The following is a 22,930-nucleotide window of genomic DNA, read 5'->3' on the forward strand; positions in this document are numbered from 1 at the left end:
AGCATGAGCAGGAGGAGGGGTAGAGGGAGAGGGACAAGCAGACTCCCCACTGAGCAGGGAGCCCGACGTGGGGCTCCATCCCAGGACCCTGAGATCATGACTGGAGCCTAAGGCAGATGCTTCACCGACGGAGCCACCCAGCGCCCCTATAGAGGACTATTTTAAACCGGAATGTGTTTAAAGTCCTCTCAGAGACGTCATTGGTTCTATTTTTTTTTTTTTTTAAAGAAAGCAAATACCACGTGAAATCCGCAAACATAGAAGCTCTCTGTTGACAAGGTACAATACGTACACACCACCAGCATAATCACTGGTTCCATTGTCACATGTTTATAATAAACATGTCACAACCATATTTTTTTTTAAAGGTTTTATTTATTTATTTGACAGAGAGAGACAGCCAGTGAGAGAGGGAACATAATCAGGGAGAGTGGGAGATGAAGAAGAAGCAGGCTCCCAGCCTAGGAGCCTGACGTGGGGCTCGATCCCAGAATGCTGGGATCATGCCCTGAGCCGAAGGCAGACGCTTAACGACTGCACCACCCAGGCGCCCCACAACCATATTTTTTTAAAACCCTCTTCCCTTTCCAAACTCCATGTTCAAATTAGAACACATGAAATTACATCTGTTCTTAAACTTTACAAACCTAAATAATGTGTAAGAACATTATGAAGCGACCAGGGAAACACAACACAGCCATTGATTTATAGCAGCAAAACAAAGGTCTATCAGTTGGGCAAAAAAAATATATAATTAGGGGATCTTATTTATAACAATGTTGGCAGGCCGATTTTTACCCCACTATTTCCACCGATAACCCAATGAGAACGAGGTCAACTGGATGATTATCTTGAATCATTCTAGCACTTATCTACAGAATTTTAAAAAAAAAAATCACTGTTGTAGGCAGCAGATAAAAGAGACCTTGCTATGCATGTAGGTAACAAAGACGCGAGAGCTATGTTAGATTGGATCGCAGAGAAAAATGAGAGGCCAACACGGCAGAATTCAATAAAAATGGGGGGAAATTAATGGAAAAAAACCTACCTACATTTTTATACTCAGGCTCCCCTGAAGGTCATATAGAAAATGGAAAGTATATAAAAATTAGTATCTGTAAAAAGGGCAGTCCAGTCTAGAACATAAATAGGCACTGATCACAGCAAGGTGCTTGGGGCCACACAAACTCAAAGACACAAAATGATTCTCGTGTTTGTGCTTCATTTGTCTGCTTAGACAGCAGCTACACAACACCCGTCTTCATGGGCCACGATGGACTCTCTTCCCGCTGCCCTAAGAGAAGCATTCAGCAGCGCACAGAGCTGTTCTGAACCGCCATGCCTCTCAAAGTGGGACCCGGGGATCAGCGTCATCGGCATCCCCTGGAAACACGGATTCTCTCGGGCCCCTCGTCCACCTGTTGAATCGGAGTCTGTATTTTCACAGCATCTCTAGATTCGTGGGCACATTCCGTTTGAGGAGCACCACTCAAGCCCGCTTTGTGCTTTGGCTTCGCCTGGATCCAACTCCCCGCCCCCAGGACTTCCCAACTTTATCGCCGGTTGGTGTTGAAGTCAAGACTCCCGTTCAATCACTCCTCGAGAATGCATTGTCTGGGGGGACGTGCTTATAGGGAACTAAATGTCCTCCATCAAAGTGTATCTTATTTCAGAGTAGAAGATAGAAGGGATAGCATTACCCCTACTTTGGAAAATCCATCTCATAAAAAGTTAAGTAAATTATTCGAAGTCAAAGCTTATCCTTAGCAAAGTACTAACTAAAAACCACATTTCTTCTTATTTATGTTGTACCATACTGTCTGGCATTCCCTGGAAATCCCAAAAAGGAGAAAAGAGCTCCCACTCGAGTTGGGGTATGTGGTTCTGCTTTGCTGACTTATAATCAAGAATTAGTTCTAGGGGCACCTAGCTGGCTCCGAACGTTAAGCATCTGCCTTCGGTTCAGGTCAAGATCTCAGGGTCCTGGGATCAAGCCCTGCATCAGGCTCCCTGCTCTGCGGGGAGTCTGCTTCTCCCTCTGCTCTTCCCCCTGCTCCTTCTCTCTCTCTCAAATAAATAAATAAAAAAATAAAATCTTAAAAAAAAAAAAAAGAACATATTTCTATTTCTTTTCTTTTTCTTCCTTCCTTCCTTTCTTTTTTTTTTTTAAAGATTTTTTTTATTTATGTGACAGAGAGACAGCCAGCGAGAGAGGGAACACAAGCAGGGGGAGTGGGAGAGGAAGAAGCAGGCTCCCAGCCGAGGAGCCCGATGTGGGACTCGATCCCGCAACGCCAGGATCACGCCCTGAGCCGAAGGCAGGCGCTCAACGACTGCGCCACCCAGGCGCCCCCCTTTCTTCTTTTTTTAACAGCAGCAAATTAGGGTCAAGACTTAATCCCCCAAGATACCTTGGTCAACAACGGCTCAGGACTTGGAACTTTGCCGGCATCTGGATGTACTCATTTTCTTTTCTCTTTTTGCCTACTATGAAGTTTAAAGAGAACACACTTACGCTTTCCTCTGTGATGGGGAAAAATAAAAATCTCAGGGCTCATTTTTCAAGAGAACACTGGAATGTTACTTTTTAGCCCTTAAAGAGAGGAATCTATCAAACCGAAGACTTAGTTAAGTACTCTGTGAGTCTGGCTTGAAGGACCGAGGCTTCTAACCCTAAGTTGCCATAGTAAATGGCCCTCGCTGCAAAGAACACCAGGGGAGAAAGAAATTAGTCATCATCTAGGCCAGTGGTCCTCAAACTTGGCTGTACATGAGTCTTTAGGGGAGCTTTTAAAGATCCCCATGCCCCGGCCACAGCCCAGAGCAATTAAATCAGAATCTCTGGGTGTGGAACCGGGCATCCCACTTTTTTTTTTCCCCAAACTCCCCAGGTGATTCCAAAGGACATCCAAGTTTGAGAACCAGTGAGCTGGGCAGTGACACCCACGACACCTCACATGGACTCCACAAGGTCTGTTCTGCCGGTGGCTCCGCACGTTTTATATTTACTCCTTTCTTCCCACATGCCAGGCGGCAGGATCTTGGGGGGTATACTTTCACTTACATTCCAGAACCTCGTCTTCTAAAACAGATGCTTCTGTTGGGGGGAGATATATATCTGTATCTATATCTATATCTATATCTATATCTAGATATATTTTTTTTTGCAATGAGCTTCCATTTAATAAAAAAATTCTTTCTCATTCCCTTAATATTCCTTCCCATTAAAGCATAACCAACAAACAGCAGGTGAATTATACTTAAGTGGTGAGTATAGAAGACAGCTGTTTTATCTCAATGGAGCATTTTCTCTTCCTGATTCCATTATTTTACTCTGGCATGACATGCCTAATGTTTTAAGTGAGGCACGGCTTTGCTTTTCTTTCTTTTTTCTTTTCTTTCCTTTTTTTTTTTTTTCGTTGAGGTGAAATTTCAGCTGCAAATCTACTCTAAAAGATCTTCAAGACACGGTCCAAATAAGACCACGGTAGTATTTCTTTTTTATGAGCAGCTCAAGGCTGATCACAACGTTCCTCCGAGACCACAAAATGTGTAACCCTGGCATTTTTCATGGCTATATTTTTGGCACACTGAACACAGGTCAAGACATGGAATGGCGTTTTATTTTAATTATTCTTCTTGAACCTCCTGAATCTTCAAGCAGCAATACCTGAAGGCATGCGTTCGCAGTCAGGAGATCATGTGGCCTTTTCTCACCCTGCAGTGACCCACTACAGAGAAAATACAGCGAATAAACTTTTTACCAAAGGGGTGCTGTTCACTTGTCCTTGGATTGCGACTGCCTGTGTGTGAACTGGTCCAGTATTTTCCAGACTGTCTTTTCAACAAGCAGAGCTTGCTGACTTTGCCAAACCTTCTTCCTTACCTTTGTCTAGCCTGTTCTTTGGCAACTCCTCTTGACAAGCCTACCCCGCCCAAGGTCTTTCCCTTGCTCTGAACTGTCTCATGACATCTCTTCAATTTTACTCTTACCTATTCATAAGGTAGCTCTTCCGTGGAACTCCCCAAAAGGATGGCGTCGGAGTCATGATTGATTTTCTGTTAACACTGGAAGGAAGATTTATGCCTGTGCCCACAGAAACATAGAGTGTTGTAACACCCAGTCAGTACAAAAGAATTAAAGTCACATATCCTACTCCATAAATTTGGATCTATTTAATGATGAAAGGCCACATTATCCAAGACAAAGATTAAACGGTGGTAAATAGTGGCACATTTGTTTGGTGCTGAGCTTGAGCCTTTCCACGACATCAACTCCTCGCTAAGGTCACTGGAGGCAAAATACAGCCACCAGCTAAGACGTTTCGGGGGAGAGAGGGGGAGGAACGACTCGCCAACGACGTAAGAGCATTGGGTGGTAGCTCAGGGCATCGGGGTTCCAGAATCCCGCAGACTTGAGTTCCGATCCTGACTGAGCCACGAGCACTAGCCGTGGGTCCCTGGGTCAGATATTCCTCCTGTGTGACCATCCCACCTCTGAAATGCACGTGATGGCAATACTGACCTTCACAGGGTTGCTCAGAGCAGTAAGTGCTCAGAAAGCAGGGAGCGCGCGTCAGCTGTCCTCACCGCATTTCAAAGAGAGAAACGCGACCCAAACGAACCTATGAGGCAAAAGAAGTGGGTCCCTCTTACAGATGAGAAAAGTGAGGCTCACAGAGATGAACTCAACCCACCCTCCACAGATATCTTTCTACAAGGCAAAAATGACTGTGTTGCTTCCTATTTGAAACTCTGGCTCCCACGACCAGAAAATTAATAGAGGCATCAAGTCCAAACTCTTTATCATGCCATAATCCCTCGATAATATTATTTTTTTCCAAAACTCAACCCCAAATCCTTCCTGCCATGAAGCGCCACAGACCCCGTCGCCCCTCCCTGCTCTGGACTCTCACTCTACCCGCACACGCTTCGCACAAGGCACCACAGCATTTTCTGGAGCACGTTGCTTTATAGCTAGGGAAGTTCGTTAAGAACAAGGCACCGTCCCACTCATCTGTGTAGGCCTAGCACCTAGCCGAGCACCGAACACCTGGCAGGTATTCCATAAAATGCCTGGTGAATAAAGGAGTGAACTGTCCCAAGCCATCCAACAAGTAATGGCGAGCCAAAGCAGGCCCCGCATCTTCCAGCTTCCTGTTGGGCCATCATCCCCGGGTCCATACTCCCTTTGTCACCACGTAGGTGACATCTCAGAGAAGACCTGAGACTCAAACTCTGTTCTTCAGAAGGGACTTGCCATAAAACCTCAGGCTATGTGTTAAAAAACAAACAATAACAACAAAACTGTGTGCATCAATTTATATGTCTGTAAAAGAGGGCTCACACTTAACACTGGGCATCAGAATACACAGGAGGCGGGGAAAGAACAAGAGAAAAACCAAGTAGGTAACACTGACAAGTACCTTCTTGAAAAGTGTCTTAATCTAAAACCGTCACAATAGTAAATATAATTAGATAACAATAATAACACCAAATACCACAGTTTATTACCATCCCTTCTTCTGAGGCTTTCAATTGGAACTGAAAACACAATTACTAATTAAATTAGACAACGGGAGGTATCATTTTCCAAATGGAACCCTAGTGATATAAATGAGTTACTGCAGCTTCTCAAATTTCTCACTGTCGCTCAAAGAGGGAGTTATTCACTTGGCTAGAGTCAACTCAGAAAAACAGATCCAAGATTGCATTTGTTCTTTTATTCCAAATGCAGGTCATTTCTCTATTTTCTACATAGCTACTAAGCCACCGTCAGACCATAAAGATGCCACAGCCCAGCTCCTCCCCTCAAGGAGCTTACCACACGCTGGTGGGTGCAGAGGGGCACAGATGGCAACAAACCTAGTCGTGTCTCAGGCAAAAACAATACAGGTCTCAGGGTAGGAGATAAAAAGCAGGGGACTCACATTTCCTGCCTTGGAGGAATCTGAAAAAATGAAACAGTTTTAAAGTGGAACAGGGTGAAGCAGGAGGCTGTGATCTTTAGGGGGCCTGAGAGCATTCTGTTTTCTTCTACTTTTTCAAAAATTTCAAATGCATAGTGGAATGCACCAAGTTCATAATTTGTCTTTTCACTGAAGACTTTTCCAAATTGTACTTTTAAAGGCATTAGGAGAAAAAAAAAAAAAAAGATTAAGAAGAGAGTGCAATCAAATGGAAATTTAGGAAAATTAAATAAAAATAAAATTTAAAAATTTTAAAAATACTCTTTTGCTGAAGGACATCTCGGACCTCTTAATATGCAAAGTTGAATTCAGAATCTTCTAGAAGGGGCTATAATGTGCAGTTTTGACCGAATTAATTTTTTTTTTAAGATTTTTTTTTTTTTTTTTTGACAGAGAGAGACAGCCAGAGAGAGAGGGAGCACAAGCAGGGGGAGTAGGAGAGGAAGAAGCAGGCTCCCAGCGGAGGTGCCTGATGCGGGGCTCGATCCCATAACACCGGGATCACACCCTGAGTTGAAGGCAGATGCTTAACAACTGAGCCACCCAGGCGCCCCTTGACTGAATTAATTTAATGCAAGACTCTTTTTAAACATCTTACAGGCTAGTGTTCTGGAAAACGCACATAGAAATTACTGGTCTAATGAAAATGATACACAAATCACTTCCCCCTTTTTATTTTAAGGACTCTGTCAGATTAAAAGAAAAAGGTGGGTGCCTAGAATGGAGAAAAAAAGGGGGAATTGGAGCTAGGACCGATAGCAAGAGAAAGATTTTTAAATTATATAAACACAACTTTGGTCTTACTCTCCACTTACACTGTGTGACTTTGGCTTAAAAACTGATTAAACATTTGGGGTGCCTTGGTGGCTCAGTCAGTTAAGCATCTGACTCTTGGTTTCAGCTCAGGTCATGATCTCAGGGTCATGATCTCTGGGTCATGAGATCGAGCCCCATATTGGGCTCCATAGTGGACAGGAGTCTGCTTGAGAGTCCCTCTCCCTCCCTCTCTGCCCTTCCCCCTGCCCACAAGCAAACTCTCTCTCTCCCTCTCTCTCTCTCTCAAATAAATAAATAAAATCTTTTTTTAAAAAGTGATTAAACTTTCTCAGCCTGTTTCCACATCAGCCAAATGGGAATAATGGCATTACCTGCCCCTATGAGTGAGTGAGGGCATTTACTGAGTCAAATGCTTGCTTGGCACAGAGCAAGCCTTCCGTGTTCAGAGAGCATCGCGGGGGACACTCAAGGGGTGACAGAGAGAGACGCACTAGGGGTAGTCCACCATGGCTGTGTCTTCTTAGGCTAAAATGAAATAAACCCTATGGAAAAAGAAAAAGAAACACACCAAAATGGAAGAGAAGTCCGAAGAAAAGTTTTCTCAAGACAGACTTTTAAGGAAATTAATATAACATGAAATTACAAAAACAAGTGCATCCAGCTGTTTCTACTTGTCTATGAAATCTGATCTCCAGATACCACGATGTATCTGGAGAACAAAGAAAATGCAAAGAACAGCAGGATAAACACTTTTAGTTGTGTTCTCACTTCATTTCTTCCAAGTGGTGTGTACAGCACGGGCGTGGAAGGAAATGCAAAATCCATCCATGGTAAATTTATAGCAGATTTCGGGATCTGGGATATTTCTGAGGAAACAGAGTGGCAAAGCCAGCAACAAGTGACCATGTAGGACGTGGTAAGATCAAGACCCTAAAAACAGATGCTGCCCTTGGCCAAGTCAATTCGCTTTTACCACTGCCCTCTGAAAGACCTGCTTAATACAGACCCAAACCCAAAGCAACGCCTCACACTGGAGTATCACAGTATTGCATGCTGGGGGAAAAAAAATCTTGCATAGAAAATTGCCTGGGGCACTAACGCAACCAGTTAGAAAGAAAAAGAATGAGTTTTAGGACTTTAAAAATCAAATTTGTTAGGATACAATGTCCCAAGACTGCTGCTAACAGAAGTGTATATGGAACAGTCCCCAATAGAAGTGTGTCCACCTGGGTCTTGAAAGTATTTTTGTTGGGCAGAGATTTTCAACAGTGAGGTTGGAGATGTCTAAACAGTATTTGCAACATGAAGGAACTGAATGAATGAATGAATGAATGAATGAATGAATGGATGGATAACGCAGCGGAGTCACAGTGTCTATGATCGGAAGAGCTCTAAGACGGCTACCACTGTAGACTTTTGTATGCCCGCTGTGTCGTGGGAAGCTCACCACCTAGCCAGACAGATCTCTCCGTTGCCACACAACGCTAATGTGCGACAATGAACACCTCCAGAGGCTTCAAGTTTTACCCAACCTAGTTTCTGTTAGTGTTAAGAACACAGGTGTTCCCAAAGAGTTAAGCACTGCAACAGATAAAGTTAAAAGTTAAGTACTTTAGACTTTATCTCTCACCAACATTCCTGTGTTCACCTCGTGTCTCAACTAAGTACTTATCACAACCTGTACTTTCCTTACCTGTTTCAGTGTGGACTAGGGGGTTCCCCAACCTCTCGGTGTAACTGCGTGAAGGTAAAGATCTTGTCTTTCCCCAGCACCTAGCCTAATGCATGCCCACACACAGTCAATGTGCATTACTATTTGCTGGATAGAGTAATGAAATGAGAACTAGGGAAGTAGGTGCTTCTCCTTATTCATTTCATTTCAAATACATCGCTTGGGTGGGTTTGTCGTTAGGAGTCCACTGGTCAGGATTCTGGTCCCTGTGCTTCATTTTCGACAAAGCTATGCATCCCTGAGCAAACTTTTACATCTCAATGGTTTCCTTTGTTTTGTTTTGGGTGGGTTTTTTTCTTTTTGGTAGTTTTATGGTTTTATCAGCACATACAACCTGCACATAAGCTGCCTATTCATTTTCTTCGCTGCACAATGTGGCGATGGGATTGGCGACTCTGATGGCCAACCGGGCTGCTCTTTCCACCGTGGCTTTGTGGTTCTTGGAGGAAACACTGTGAGCAGTCTCTGCACGGTGAGATTTGTTGCACACCGGCAGCACCACAAGCGCCTCGATGTTGTGGACGAGAAACTTCCGGAAGCCCCTGGGCAGCATGGGCTTTGTTTCCTCGCTGCTCCCGTAACTAATGCTGGGCATCAAGATCTGGCCCGTGTATGTCCTGCTCACCCTGTTGTCAATGCCGCCGGGTTTCCGCCAGTTGCGCTTACTTTTGACACATCGGTCTGACTGGTCCCGGATGAACCTCTCGGTCCTCTTTTTACCGATCCTGGGCTTCCCTAGAGGTCCGAGGGCGGCCGAGATGCCGAGTAGGAGAAGGCTGTCACCTGCACAGGCAGGGCTGAGAAAGAGACTCGCTGGTTTCCTTTGCAAAACTGGGCACTCGAACTATGCTTTCAGAGGTCCCTGACGTCAGTCATACTCCAAAGATTACTTAGGAAAATAGAAACCCAAATACCTGAGTTATCATAATTAATAAAGTTTAGACTGACTGGAACAAATAAAGAAATGCATTCCGAGATTGTTTTATTGAGTTAGTCATGGTTTTATCAAGTTCACTCATTTCCTTGCCAAATCACAAACTGTACTTTCCTGCATGTGGCCCTTAAAAAGAGTGGGATTGTTGAGGTGACTAATGCCGACTCCCTGAAAAAGGAACAACCCCCTCCCCTCCTGTCCAAAGAATTTCTGCAGCCTGTTTGCAAGCTTTCTCATTTGAGATGCAAGTGTCATTTAATTAAGTGGTTCCTGGCGACTTTGATTTTTCCTGCCTCCAATGGGTTAATGCTCTGAGAGCTCCCTCTGTTTTACAAAGGGGCAAGAAAACACATTGAGCTGATACAGTCCATTATTAAAATTACATTTCAGCAGAGGCAAATAACTGCAGCCACCAGACGCTGGGCTTAGCCATCATCTTCCCTTGCTACAACCCAAAGCTATTACATTAAGAGCGTAAGCAAAACAATAGAGCTGACAGTAAGGCAAACTCCCCTGGTAGATGGAAACCATCAATCCTGCTGGTGAAGTATTTAGCTACAAAAGGAGAAAAGACACTCTTTGATTGAAGGATAAAAGGAAGGAATACACAGCCACTTTTCAATCAGAGCGAGATCGCGAATACTTGGAGAAATAACAGCTTCCACAGCCAGATGGTAAGTTTCAGAAAGCGGGAGCCGCCAAGTCCACCTCGTGAGGACTTAGAAAAGTTTGGGGGCAAACCAAGTCGTGCATACCTGCTCCACATTCGACTTGGGTGTTCAGGGTGCCCACCCATTCCCTGTGTGATAGTTTCTATAGAAATCAAACACTGAGCTTCCTTAGTGGCCGAGCAGGCCCAAGACTGACCCCTTCGGCTTCAGCAATGTTCAGTTATATTAATAAACTCTAAGTCTTTATTTAGAAGTCAATGAAATTAGCAGTGGAGTTTAGAAGCCAGAAACACGATGTTTGGTTATTAAAAAAACAAAAACAAAACAAAAAACTCTGACCATTCTTTTCAGTTAAACTCCAGCTCCGGTTCTCTGGACTAGAATAGTAGTGTTAATGGATTCCACCTCGACTAAAAAGGGAGCCAGTGGCAGAAAATCTATTCCTCCGGCAAGGTTGCCGGGCAACGAGCAAGCTTTTGGCATGTGGCTGATGTCTCCAGGCAGCCTGGACTCCACAAACTGAGCTCTTCCATCACTTATAACTAACTTGATTTTGATGGATTAAAACCGAATCAAAATGTACTGTAACTCACTCGCTCCCAAACTCAGGAATCAGGGAAAGACAAAAAAAATATCCCAACACCCAACTAAAGACTAATTTATCAGAAACACTAGGATTAACTAAAGCTCATCCTACTGGGTGATCAGTTCTAGTAGACACAAGATTTCGTTTTAAGACAACCATATCCAAAGGCAATGGGAAAAAATAGCACTGAAGACTATTTGGGGAAAATATTAGTGTTCTAAAGACGGAGCCTCTATGTAATGAGGAATTCTGGACTCATCTTTCTGCCTGCAATTCTCTAGCAACACCTTCTTTGGTAAATACCCAAGCGCATTAGTCAGTGACCCACAAGGGCTCACTAAGGGCTCTGAGGTCCCACCTCGGGGCTGTAGGGGTGACCAAAAATGTAAGACGTCGGGCCAGGCCTTATTTAGAACACATTCTCTCAGGACATAAAGTAAAATGGCTTCCTCTCACCAAAGAAGGTCTACAAAAGGTTAGTTAGGCATTTATTGTGTTCACTTATGAAAACCACCTCCAAGATACACTACCTGAGCCGACTAGGCTCCAAACATGGTCAGGGCGGGTGGCTCAAAGGCCATGCCTGTCTTTTCCCAGGGTCTGGTGCGAAGTGGGCCCTCCTGCCTGGCCTCTGAACGCCCAAAAGATACGCTCCCACTTTATCACAAACTTTTCTTTCTCTTTTAGAAAAACACCCTTTACGGCATTCATAACGAATCACCTCCACTGACGACAGGCCCTTCAGAACCGCACGCAGGCGCCCCAACAGCGTGCTTCCTCTTCTCCCGCATTGCCCAGCCCGCGGTGGTTAGCGGGCCCGGGGCCGTCATGGCGGACTCTGCGGGCAAATGCGACCCCACGACGCCGAGCAGCAATTCTGCCCACACATCACCTACGATCGTCAGGTGAAACCAGATTGTGCTCATCGGCTCCTTCTAACGCAGACACTGCATCTGACTTCCAGGGAAGCACTTTCATGTTCCAGCCATGGTGTGTCCCATTTGTGGCCTCGTCAGCTCCTCATCCATTATGGATCCATTATGCCTTTAGTCAGTTTCCATGTTTCTTGCAACACATTAAAATGCACTGCAGGAGCTAAAAGCAGCCTCCTCTGTAACCATTATGATGATAAAACGCAACTTGATGGAAACTGATATATTATTATTGCTCCCTAACAAGACATATGCCCTCAGGAAACAAAGAGTTGTTAGTTTTAATATGAAAACGAGGCTTAATGGGTGTTCCCAAGAGCGTATAAAGGTGGCTGAGCAGGGGCACGGCACTGCCACTCTGTACAAGTCTACTGCTCGCCCACTCTTTCAGGTGTAGTCGGAAATGCCATCCCAGAAATCTTTTGCTGGGCTCCCCCTCCCCAACCAAGCTCTCCCTCTGTTACCTGTAGCTTTGCCCCTGTATCAAACCCTTTCTATTTTATGTTCAACTTTGCATGTAATTATCCGCTCTCCTATCAGGTGTATGTTCTCTGAGTGCAAGCTCAGGGGCTTATTCAGAATAGATATTCATTAAATGTTAGATGATTTTGTTTTTTACTGAGAGAGAACAAAATGACATATAAATATAACCCCAAAAGATTTAAAAAAAATTTTTTTAGGTTATGGATACTCTGGGATATCTGGTCAAACCACTAGTGCTATGGCATGCAAAGAGTCCACGGTATTGGTGTTAAGTTGACCAATTGGCTTTACCCTTCCAACTAGAGTGCCTTTTGCTCCCTGTAAATAATTTAGTAAATTGCAGTTTTGCATAGGAATTCAATAAATAGATGCTATGAGAAAATTAAGAGTTAATGATTTTTTTCCTAATGGTTTCCTTTCTTAAAAAAATGTTTTATGTTATAAATATATCATATACAAACATACCATGTAATCTTTGTCTTTTTTATATATATACACATATATACACACGATATTGATTGTCAGTTGTCAAATTTTCTCTTTATCTGATTAGTTTGCAAGATTGCTTTATTCAAGTTTATCGATAATAGCACTGCATTTGTTTCCTATTCAGAATTAATCACTATTTGTAATTAATTATTTGTTGTATCCTGGTTTGTCTGTCTCCCCAGTAGACCACGAGCTCTCCAAAGGGAGATGCGATTTTATCCAGAGCTCTGTTAGTATCTCCCCTGCCCGACACCAAGGCTGACACAGATGAAATCCCCAGTAAATATTTGTGGAAGGATCACTGTCTGAAGTAGTTAGCTGACTGATTAATTAATGCCTAACTGAAGTTCTAGCTTGGTAGAGGGTCTTCAAAAGAAAGACTGCCGACTTAACAACTAGGCCACGGGTCTTGCAGTAGGTTTTGCTTCAGAGAAACACCTGCAAACCAGAACACTAGAGCTAGCATTCTCCTTTAGGGAACCTGAAGGGAGCCTGTAAATCCTAAGAGAGCAAGAAGGGGAAGCTGGCAAAGGGAAAATGCTGTATTACCTTGTTCAAAGAGAACATTCAAAATCAGAAACACCTACATTCAGATGTTCAAGATAGAGACACCTAACTGTAAGTCAAAATACATTTTTGTTTTTAAATACAAGTTTGAGGGGCACCTGGACGGCTCAGTCTAAGCGTCTGACTCTTGGTTTCGACTCAGGTCATGATCTCATGATCGCAGGGTCCTGAGATCAATCCCTGCTTGGCCCACTCGCCCCTCCCCCGCACTCCGCAGGGAGTCTGCATGAGATTTCCCTCTCTTTCTCTCTCCCTCTGCCCCTCCTCCCACTCATTTGCACACACTCTGTCTCTCTCTTAAATCTTTAAAAAAATAAAAAATAAATACAAGTTTGAGACTATACACACCTCTACTCTGAGTAAAAATTCCCTCTTTCAGGGGCGCCTGGGTGGCACAGCGGTTAAGCGTCTGCCTTTGGCTCAGGGCATGATCCCGGTGTTATGGGATCGAGCCCCACATCGGGCTCCTCTGCTATGAGCCTGCTTCTTCCTCTCCCACTCCCCCTGCTTGTGTTCCCTCTCTCACTGGCTGTCTCTATCTCTGTCGAATAAATAAATAAAATCTTTAAAAAAAAAAAATTCCCTCTTTCACTCCCCTGCCTTCTCTTCCTCCCTCCTCCTCGCTTCCCCCTTAATCCCTGCCCCATGCATCCCTCAGAATTCTATGCATACTGTATTTTAGATAATTTTATTATTCCCCACGTGTATATTCCTGTTTTTCAGAATATATGTTCTGATTTTTTATTTAGAAAAAACATCATAAATACATGCATGTATGCGGGTAGGCTATACATATGGTTATAAAGATGTGTGCACACATCCCAGTATTAGCTTATTTACTCTTGCTAATACAGCAGAATAAGACACAGAAAAATCAAAGCGGTAGATAATTTTTAAAATTATTCATATTTGACTCTAGGACACTAACAATTTAAACACTAGTCTTCCCTTCTATTCTTAATTCTATTTAGCTCAGGCTATTAAGACTAATTTATGTTTTAAGGGCATACACTAACTGATCATATGGGATAATATATGTAAAAGTACTCTGTAATTAAAAGCCTAATGTAAACGTGTTATTACCATAATAATTATGATTTTTCTTTCAGGTTATATGTATATAAGTACGTATGTATGTATGTCTATATATTATGTGATCTATGTAATCTGACACAGTTTTCAAATCCCTATCACAGTTTCCGAATATCTGTTCACAGACCAATAATGGTTAGTGACAAAGTTTTCACTGGTCAGAGGCAAAATGAGGAAAATGTAACAATATATTAAGGGTTGTTGTTTTTTAATCATGCTAAATGCATACTATTTAAAAGATTGCTTTTGTTCTGAAATCAAATTCTTACTGATTTTTTTTTTGGTTTGTTCAAAGGTCCGTTGTTTTATGAAATTATGGTCATAACGAACAGTAATTTTTAAAGACTTTCTTTAAAAAAAAAGAAAAGAAATTTTCTTCCGTAATGTTACTAGTCGGTGGAATCTAAGGGTCTGAAGAAAGCTGACAACATTTTCATATTCTGTGTGAGGAGTGAATGCTACCCTCAGTTCCTCGTGTCACCCCAATCACAGCAGCATCTGGAACATCCCTGAAGGTCTGGCCTCTGAGCGGAGCCCGCCCTGGACCCAGCACTCCAGCACCGACCCCGGGCTCAAGTATGCTCACTTCGTTTTTTCCCCGACAGCCCCAACGAGAAGCACCACTTTAGAAGAAACCCCCAATCTTAAACTAGTCCAAGGTGGGGGCAGGGTGAGGAAGGCATCGAATCCAATTTATTATAGGCAAAGAGACTTCAAAGTCACCATCTGATGGCTCAAATATCCATAACAGAATTGGTATTTCTTCCCAGATTCAAGGCATGGCCAAGTCACACAGACTGTTCCAGAGTCCAGTTTTCATCTTGGAGGCTGCAAGCCAGGCAGGCTCTCTGCCCTTTGATCTGGTTGGAACTGGAGTGTTACAAATATGCTTGTATTAAGCTATCTCCAGTCTGCCTGAGGGCATCAGTCTGGAATGCGAAAATGGGAGCTTCAAACTGTGAGGTTCCCAAGTCACATTTTTTTCTGGCAGGCGGGCTGATGCTCCTTCTTGGAAGCAACGGGGTGATGCCCCTCGCCCAAGGAAGGCATGAGGGCTTCATCAGGCGGCACTAGAGAATTCTGTCTCTATCCTCAGGGCCAAGAACGTGTCTTGCAGGTGAAGGACAAGGGAACTACAAGTAAGCACGAGAAACCTAAATTACACTTGCACGAAGCAACCCACAGGCGCTCCAAGCACCGTGCTACAGAGACGCAAGAGAAGCGCCACCAAATTGGCCATCAAAGCCTCCATGTTCCACCAGCCACCTCCGGGGGAATGAATCATTCCCAGGACTCCATCCCTTCTATTCCGAGGCCTTACCCTCCTAGACTTGACAGGGCAGGCCTCCGTTTGCAAAGTCAAAACGTAGAAAGAACTTATTATAGCTGGAAGATATTCTGCACGAAAGAAGGTACAGTGAACAGCAAACATTTCCAGCAGCATAGCCAGTATTTCCTTATTTCCTGGACAATTTACTGAAAATCTTCCACCCCTGCTTTCACAGGTTGCGGGCATCTGCTGTGCTAAATTGTCTGCTGGTGAGAGAGAGAAACCAGCACGTTCTGCCTGGCCCAGGGATAACACTGAAAAAAAGAGAGAGAAGTGTCCTTGACAAACAGTAGACTGAGCTAACCCCGTCTAACCTGTCAGCAACGGGCTTTAAATGGTGGATGACCAGAGACAGTGAGAAAGCAGCTTGCTTTATTTTTCACCAGCTTATATATCATACCAGTCATCATCCCCAAAACATCAAGAACCCCCAAGTCCTTGGGTGACTGCTTCGTACAAATATGGAAACATGGAAATGGTACAACGCAAACCACTGTTCCTTTGACTCCAGATGGAAAAGGTGCTGCTTTTAATATCATGCTTACTGGACATCCATCATCCCAAGCACAGTGCGATCGTTGTAGGGCACAGAGAAAGAAAATATATTCTGTGGGGTAGAGGAATGCAAGCAAGAGTCTCAACAGACATGCAGTGAAGGAACGGTCTCCTACTTCTTGTCAGAATCATGGTGGGACGTGGTGCACACGGATGTTTCTGGCTGGCCTTAAAAGAAAGGAACTCTTTCAGAGAGTAGCGACCTTAAGCATCTTATCAGCCTTTGAAGTTATGCACAATGACATCCTCTGGTTCCCTGCCCAGGGCAGAGGTTTAAGCTTTAAGACTCCGTTTACTTACCAAGAATTAAAGAAATATTTTTACCACAGCACAAGGCAAAACGGCCAACTTTTTAAAACAGCAAATGATAGGATGGTGAAGTAGGGGAAAGCATCCTTTCCATGAGGCACCCCGCTCTGCTAAGGGATCCCAGAGCTGTAGGTCTAACTTTCTGGAGTTCATCTCCTTTATTTTTAGTCTTCTGTGCTATTCAGATCAGTTTTGTGGGACTTGAGCTAGAGTCATAGAAGCAGAAATAGGTTCTGACACTTCCCCCCTCCCTCGAACCCATCCCTGGTCTGATCTGCCCTAACAACACCTGTCCTTCCTACTGACACCACTATGTCTCTGCAACCCTTCTCACCCCTGACAAAATAGGGTGCCTCCAGCTCTCTCCAATGTCCCCCCTCAAGTGGGAGACCAAAGTGTGATATCATTTTCCACAGAGGTGTGAGGGGGACCCTTATATCTACTGCTGCCCCCACATAGCTCTCTGGAGCACCTAGACTCATGTTTTTTCCTTGTGGGGCGTCATGTCTATCTGGTCGACCACTTTATCCCTACCGACTGCGTTCCCAGCCAGCATGGCGTTGAGCACGTAGTAAATTCTCGTGACATGCTCACAGAACAAGAGTCTGCTTACTGCCACCCCCAGTGTCCTTTCTGTCCTTTCTGCAAGATGGCGGCCTGTCTTGAGGTATACACTATTTTTAGGGCCTCGCCTGTGACTCAGTCTTAGACATCAAAACCTTCTCTTGCTGGAGCTGTTTGGTTTATTTGTTTTTGTTCTAATCTCATGCCATGGCAAAAATTCTTACGCAAGACCCCAAAAAGCCGGGAGCCCAGAGATTCTGAGAACCTCGTAATCGTCACTTAAGAAAAGGTAATAATCCTAAATGCCATCATTTTCATGATTTGATGATCTCTGTGTAACTAATTACTGAATTAGAGCCAAACACTTGAAGGAAAACAGAAGGAAATCTGTGGCCCTGAGATTTATCTTTCTTCTTCAAAGAACTGAGAGTTGCTTCTATAGTGCACAATGTTAGGATAGGCCTTGGGCCAATCATTGTAAAGAGCATCTGAAAAAGCATTCAGAACTGTGTGCCCAGTTGTTCCATGACGGATATCACTATTTGTTTGCTTAAGTGAGGCTGTAAGGATTGCTGGAAACGTTCTGGAAAAATATGAGCCAAACTCCAGTCCCTACCAGCAAATACAAGCACGCAGTTCACATATATGTCACGACCACGCAGATTATCTGACTTACAGGTATGAATAATGGATAGACAAGCGGAACCCCATTCAAACAAACAAGCGACTTTAGTTCACAATAGAAAAGTAAACAGGGCCCTCAGCTGAAGTTAGCCTTTAACGCCAAATTGTCTATGTACACAATAAAACAAGCTCTTTACTGGAGCCTGGAGGGCGTCTCCACGTGGACTGTGGTGAATTCTCCTAACTGAAGGCGACAGACAGTAAGTCAACATGAAGGGGCTCTCTCAAACACCCCACTTGGCACGCATTCACAGCCGGCCTCTTCATCTGAAAATTTTCAAAAGACCGCGCCAGGTCTGGGGGGGGCTCCATTTGGCCCTCAGAGCAAAGAGGCCACGCGGTTCCCCATATTACACAAAGGGGACAGTTTGGTAAGGAAGAACTATGAAGTAGTGCTTGTGGGTTAATCGAGTTAAAAGACCAGCCCAATGAAAGGAGCCCTTTGCCTAAACAATTTGCAAGTGAAAAAAGAAGAATAAAGAAATCAAAACTCTGGAAGTATAATCCCCAAATACACAACTTGTAATTTCTAATAAAGCAGGAAGGACGAACTTGAGTCATTTAACAAAATGGTCAATACCAATTAGGATCCACAGCCCTGAACAGCTCTCTGATTGCCCAGGGGATTAAATCTCTGGGTAGCAGGCCCCAAGGCTCCTTTCTAGCAAGCTCCACCACTCATTGGGAAGCCAGGGAAAATGAGTATCCAGATTAGGTTTGCGGCTCACAACTTTTCAAAGTCACTCAAATCTCAGAAATAAAGATTGGCTGATCAAGGGAAAAGCAGAGACATGACCGTTTGGTTCTTTAGAATCATGCAAACGAAGCCCCTTTTTGCCATTTTAAGGAGTCAACTCAAGTTAGTTTTCCGGCGCCCAAAAAGTAAAAAGAAAGTAGTCTTCACTTTAACCAACAAAAAGGCATATGAACGTCAAGCATGGGAAGGGCAAACAAAAAAAAACAAACCAAAAAAACAATAATTCCCCTTAAGGGACTTTCTTCCTTTACCTTTTACTTTATTTTAAATTTTGATTTAGTGAGAGGAAAGCAAAAAAAGAAAGTTAGGGCTTTGTCCGTATTTTTTGTTGTTGTTCACTTTGATTTTTTGTTTACTTTTATGTTATTTTCATTTTTTCGAAAATCTTGGGTCATGTCTGCATATGGTGTAAAATTCGAAAGGTTGGAAATACATCAAAATGTAATCTTAACACCCCTGTCACCCACCCACCAATTCCACCCTCAACAGCAAAATGAAAACAAAAACAGAACAAACAAAAAACAGCAAATACTACCAAAGGGGGGAAAAATCAAATGCTTTTTGGCAAACTCCCATACTTAGTGTTTTTCATTCAACGTCCTTTGCGATCCTTCCCCATGGTTGTACGTACAGAGCTGTCTTATTCTGTACAAGTGCAAATACATCTGTAGCATAAATAGCAAGAAATGGATTTGCCTGTCTGCTGATATATGCATTTTCTGCTTCAAGTAATCTGACCAATGTGCTTTTCCTAAAGGCTGTATCCACTTATACCCCCATCAGCAATGGAGCTTCTCACACGGGCTAACAGTACCATCCACCACAACTGGCACCTGAACAAGGAGGGGGTTAGGGGTGCAGACCCTCACCCCACACAGTTGAAAATCCACGTAGAACTTCTAACTCCCCAAACCTTAACGACTAATAGCCTACTGTTCCAGAAGCCTTACCAGTAAGTCAATGAACACAAATTTTGTATGTTCTATGTACTATAGACTGTACTCTTACAATAAAGCAAGCTAGGGAAAAGAAAATCGTATGAACAAAGTCATAAGGAAGAGAAAATACATTTTTAGTACTGTATTTATCGAGAAAAATCCACGTGTAAGTCAACCCACACTGTTCAAACCCACGTTGTTTGTCAAGGGCCAATCTATTTTGAACTTCACCAATCTAACAGGTAAAAATGATCTTTAGAAGTTTTAGTTTATGTTTCTCTTAGTAGCCCTGGGGATATAAGCATGTTTCAATACGTTTAAGAGCCATTCATTTCCTTTTCTGTCAACTGCACCTTCCTATCTTCGGTGACATTCTACCACTTTCTTTATTAAAGGCAGTCTCTCTAGTAAATAATATCCAGACTGATCTTTCAGTGTTTTATAGTGCCTTCAGCTCCTTCATAGAATTCTGCCTAATTTAATAACTGCAATAAGCTGGTAAGGAGGCATAAAAATATTATTCCTGCTTTGGAGCTGAGGAAGCTGAGGTTTGAGTGTTAGCAGATTTGACCAAAGAGCTTACTGTATGTTCCCAGCCAGGCCGAGAATTCACAGAGTTCACCTTCTAGTCCACTGATTTCTACGTGTGTGTGTTTACTGCATCAAAATGCCTTCTTAGATTGTAGAAAAGACAAGAAATAGTCTCTTTTTTAAGTGATGAATTTGCATTTTCTATTGACCTGGCTGGTTTTCATTGTATAACAAGCAAATAAGGAAGCTAACACTATATTATTCTCCTTCTGTTGTTGGGCCAAAGCTGAGAGAAGCTTTGGCTCTCTGCATACATCACCAGTGTATGAGCCTGGCATCCCTGGGGGGGGCAGGATGTTTAGGGGAGGGGGTTAGAGGAGGATGGACATGCTCCCTTCCTCAGGAAGCCTGGGGCCCCTGCACAGCCCTCCCTACTGAAGCGTGCAGGGGAGAATGAAGGCACCAACCCCCAGGACAGGGCAGAGGAGGAACCTCCCCCCCCTCCGCCCTGGGAATTGGGGAGGCAGAGAAGAAGACAGTTGCAAGCCACAAGGGCCTGTCAAAATTTTTGGCTATTGATAAGGAATGCTTCTGGGTTCACCCTAGGATTCTGATTCCCAAGTGGTCTCTGGTCCATCCTGAGGATGCTGCCAGAAAGGGGTGTGGGGTGGAAAGTATCCGCTGATTTGGGAAAAGGGACAGAAAGGAGCTAGAAAACCGGAAGACCTGTATTCTGCCCCATGTTGGGGGGCAACTGGGCAGGGATCCAGAGCTGTGAGGGATGGGGCAAAAGAAGAAAGATGCCTACCCAGTCAGAGCTGCCTCTGAGGGCCTGGCATGCAGCCACCGGAAGCTGCAGGGCAGGAAAGGGCTCGGCGAACAGGGCTTCAGTCATCGACACTGTGGTCTGGCGATCCTCGGCCAAACTGCACTGGGTGGGGCTTAGCTCCAGAACCTTGCCACCGTCCCTGAAGGTCTCAACTGCCTGCAAGGCCCGCGTGGCCAGGGCACAGATGAGTGTGGTTCATGACTCGGAGCTCACACCTGGTGCAAAAGGCACCGAGTTCACCTTTTAATTTAGTTACCTCATCTGTTTGCTTCCTTCCTTTGTTTCCTTGCCATGAAAAGATGGTAAAACCTCTTCTGTCCATTCCTGCTCTTCCTGGAGGGTTCCTATTCACCCCATTGAAAGATCCCGAGAGAGTAATGTTTGTTAAGGTGGTCTGGAAATTCCACTGCATTCTCATGGATCTTCTGCCCCAGACAGAAGGGAGTGACGGTGTCAATCAGCAAGACATCCGACAGGTGGGCCATCCCCAGGGACTCTTAAGCTAGCTCTGGGTGGCGCCGCTGCTGGCTTCAAGCAGCCAGCTCTGCGACCGGCCCGGCTCCTGGGCAACAGCCTGACTTCGCCTGGTTAGCTGAGGGTTCCACGTGCTGGGGGGCGGGGGGGGCGGCAGGTGTGGAAAGCAGAGACTCCATCCACTGTAAGCCCTGGAAGGATGTCTTTGACACCACACAAAAGCCAAAACATAACGCAAAACACACGTGTAGACAAAATTGCTTTAAAAACTAAGAATTGCTTTAAAATAGAGTGACCTTACGGAGGCAAAAATTCACAGCATGTCATTACTGACGGGACCATGAAGATGGACACTGAAGACTTGCTTCTACTTCTCCAGAGAACATCTCTCTATCTACCACCCATCTGGGCCAGAGCATATGGTGAAAAGCTGCATGAAGTATGTCCACTGTATACCAAGGGCAGGACAAGCAAACGAGTGGTCATGCAGGAAAAGGCAGTGTGACGTCCAAAAGCAGAATGGCCTCACGGGGCGAGGGAGGCAGGACAGGAGCGGTGCGCACTCAAAGCCGAGGGCCAGAGCGCACCTGCTGGGCAGGTGGGGAGATGCAGGCTCTGCTCTGCGGACAGGCCAAGGCTGAGAACAAGTCCCCAGCTCCTGGGTTCTCAGCCAGGTAAATAAGACTGGAGCTTGGGCTCAGAAACAGGGTAGGGATCTGGGGACCAATTTGGAGAACTAATAAAAAGACAAAACACAAAAACCAGGACTCAAGGTCACAGTTGGACGAGGCAGTAAGGACTCGGGGCTCGAGCCCCTCAACACTGCTTCGGGTCAAGAGTCATCCCAGGTCCTGCGGCAAAGCCCCATCCCTCAGATCCCTCAGGGAAGGCGGAGCCAGCCGGGGGTGCCGTAAGGACGGACGGCCACCTCTGGAGCCCAGGGGTTCAGCAGACCCAGTCCCGTCACGGATGAGGGAAGACGCGGGCGAGATGGCACCATCACGGCGGCTCCAGCAGGCCCTGGGGCACCCGCTGGGAAGTCGGGGTGACAAGGCAGCAAGATAGGCCGCAGCCTGATTTCATTACCTGCCTGAGGAGCTCAATGCATCTCGTGCCCCCTACTCACCTGGGGCAGACTTAGGTCTCTCTTAACGCGGGGCTTCTTCCCTTTAACGCTTCCCGTTCTTGCCTGTCTTCTCAGGAAGGCACGGTGCCACCAAAAGGAGCAAGAAAAGGGCAAATACGAGCCCACAGGACTCTGTGTACAACATATGAGAACGTCTGCGTAAATGGTACCTGGACGCGAAGGGCCTCCTAACCCGAGGGGAAGGTGCCGGGTCTGGGTAAAGGCACGCCCTTTAGCTCTGGGACGGGGCAGCAACAGCGGAGGAGACGGCGGCAACCGTATGGGCTCACACTTGCATTTTGGGGAAGGAGGGAGTCTCCCCAAAACAGTGAGGGTCTGCCAGGCTGCTCTTCCTTGCACAAACCAGTAATGAGCATCGGCCTGGGGCTGATCAGGGGGTGGCCCCACGCAGCCCCTAGACCACTGGGGCAGGGAAATGGGGACCCCTCCCATAGCCTGTCTTGACTAGAGGCAAGGAGGCGAGCCCCAAGTTACCTGTACAACTCGATCCTGGTACAGACCTTCTGGACAGCAAAAATCCAGCCCTGCGTTATGCTGGCTTTGTGAACGGTAGTATATGTGGTCACCAGTGGTAGAAGTG

The 22,930-nt window shown here is 44.9% G+C and overlaps 1 protein-coding gene and 1 pseudogene across 10 annotated transcripts in view; both read right to left on the reverse strand.

Moving 5' to 3' along the window:
• The window catches only part of FOXN3 (forkhead box N3), a 385,552-nt gene that overhangs the window by 308,970 nt on the left and 53,652 nt on the right, over positions 1-22,930 (reverse strand). For 2 of the 10 annotated variants that reach the window (XM_045807657.2, XM_045807653.2), the window contains 2 exons: positions 4,526-4,625; positions 3,994-4,087 (listed from right to left, as the gene is read on the reverse strand). The exons of 6 other annotated variants lie outside the window; for them this stretch is intronic. The gene's annotated coding sequence lies outside the window, so the exon portion shown is untranslated. The remainder of the gene's footprint in view (positions 1-3,993; positions 4,088-4,525; positions 4,626-22,930) is intronic. 2 more of the 10 variants (XM_087856172.1, XM_045807656.2) reach the window with 1 other exon arrangement.
• Positions 4,636-21,214, reverse strand: LOC123798853 (large ribosomal subunit protein eL32 pseudogene; annotated as a pseudogene).

The sequence above is a fragment of the Ursus americanus genome, chromosome 26 (assembly GCF_024610735.1).
Source record: "Ursus americanus isolate L20-20 chromosome 26, mUrsAme1.1.p, whole genome shotgun sequence".
Lineage (NCBI taxonomy): Eukaryota > Metazoa > Chordata > Mammalia > Carnivora > Ursidae > Ursus > Ursus americanus.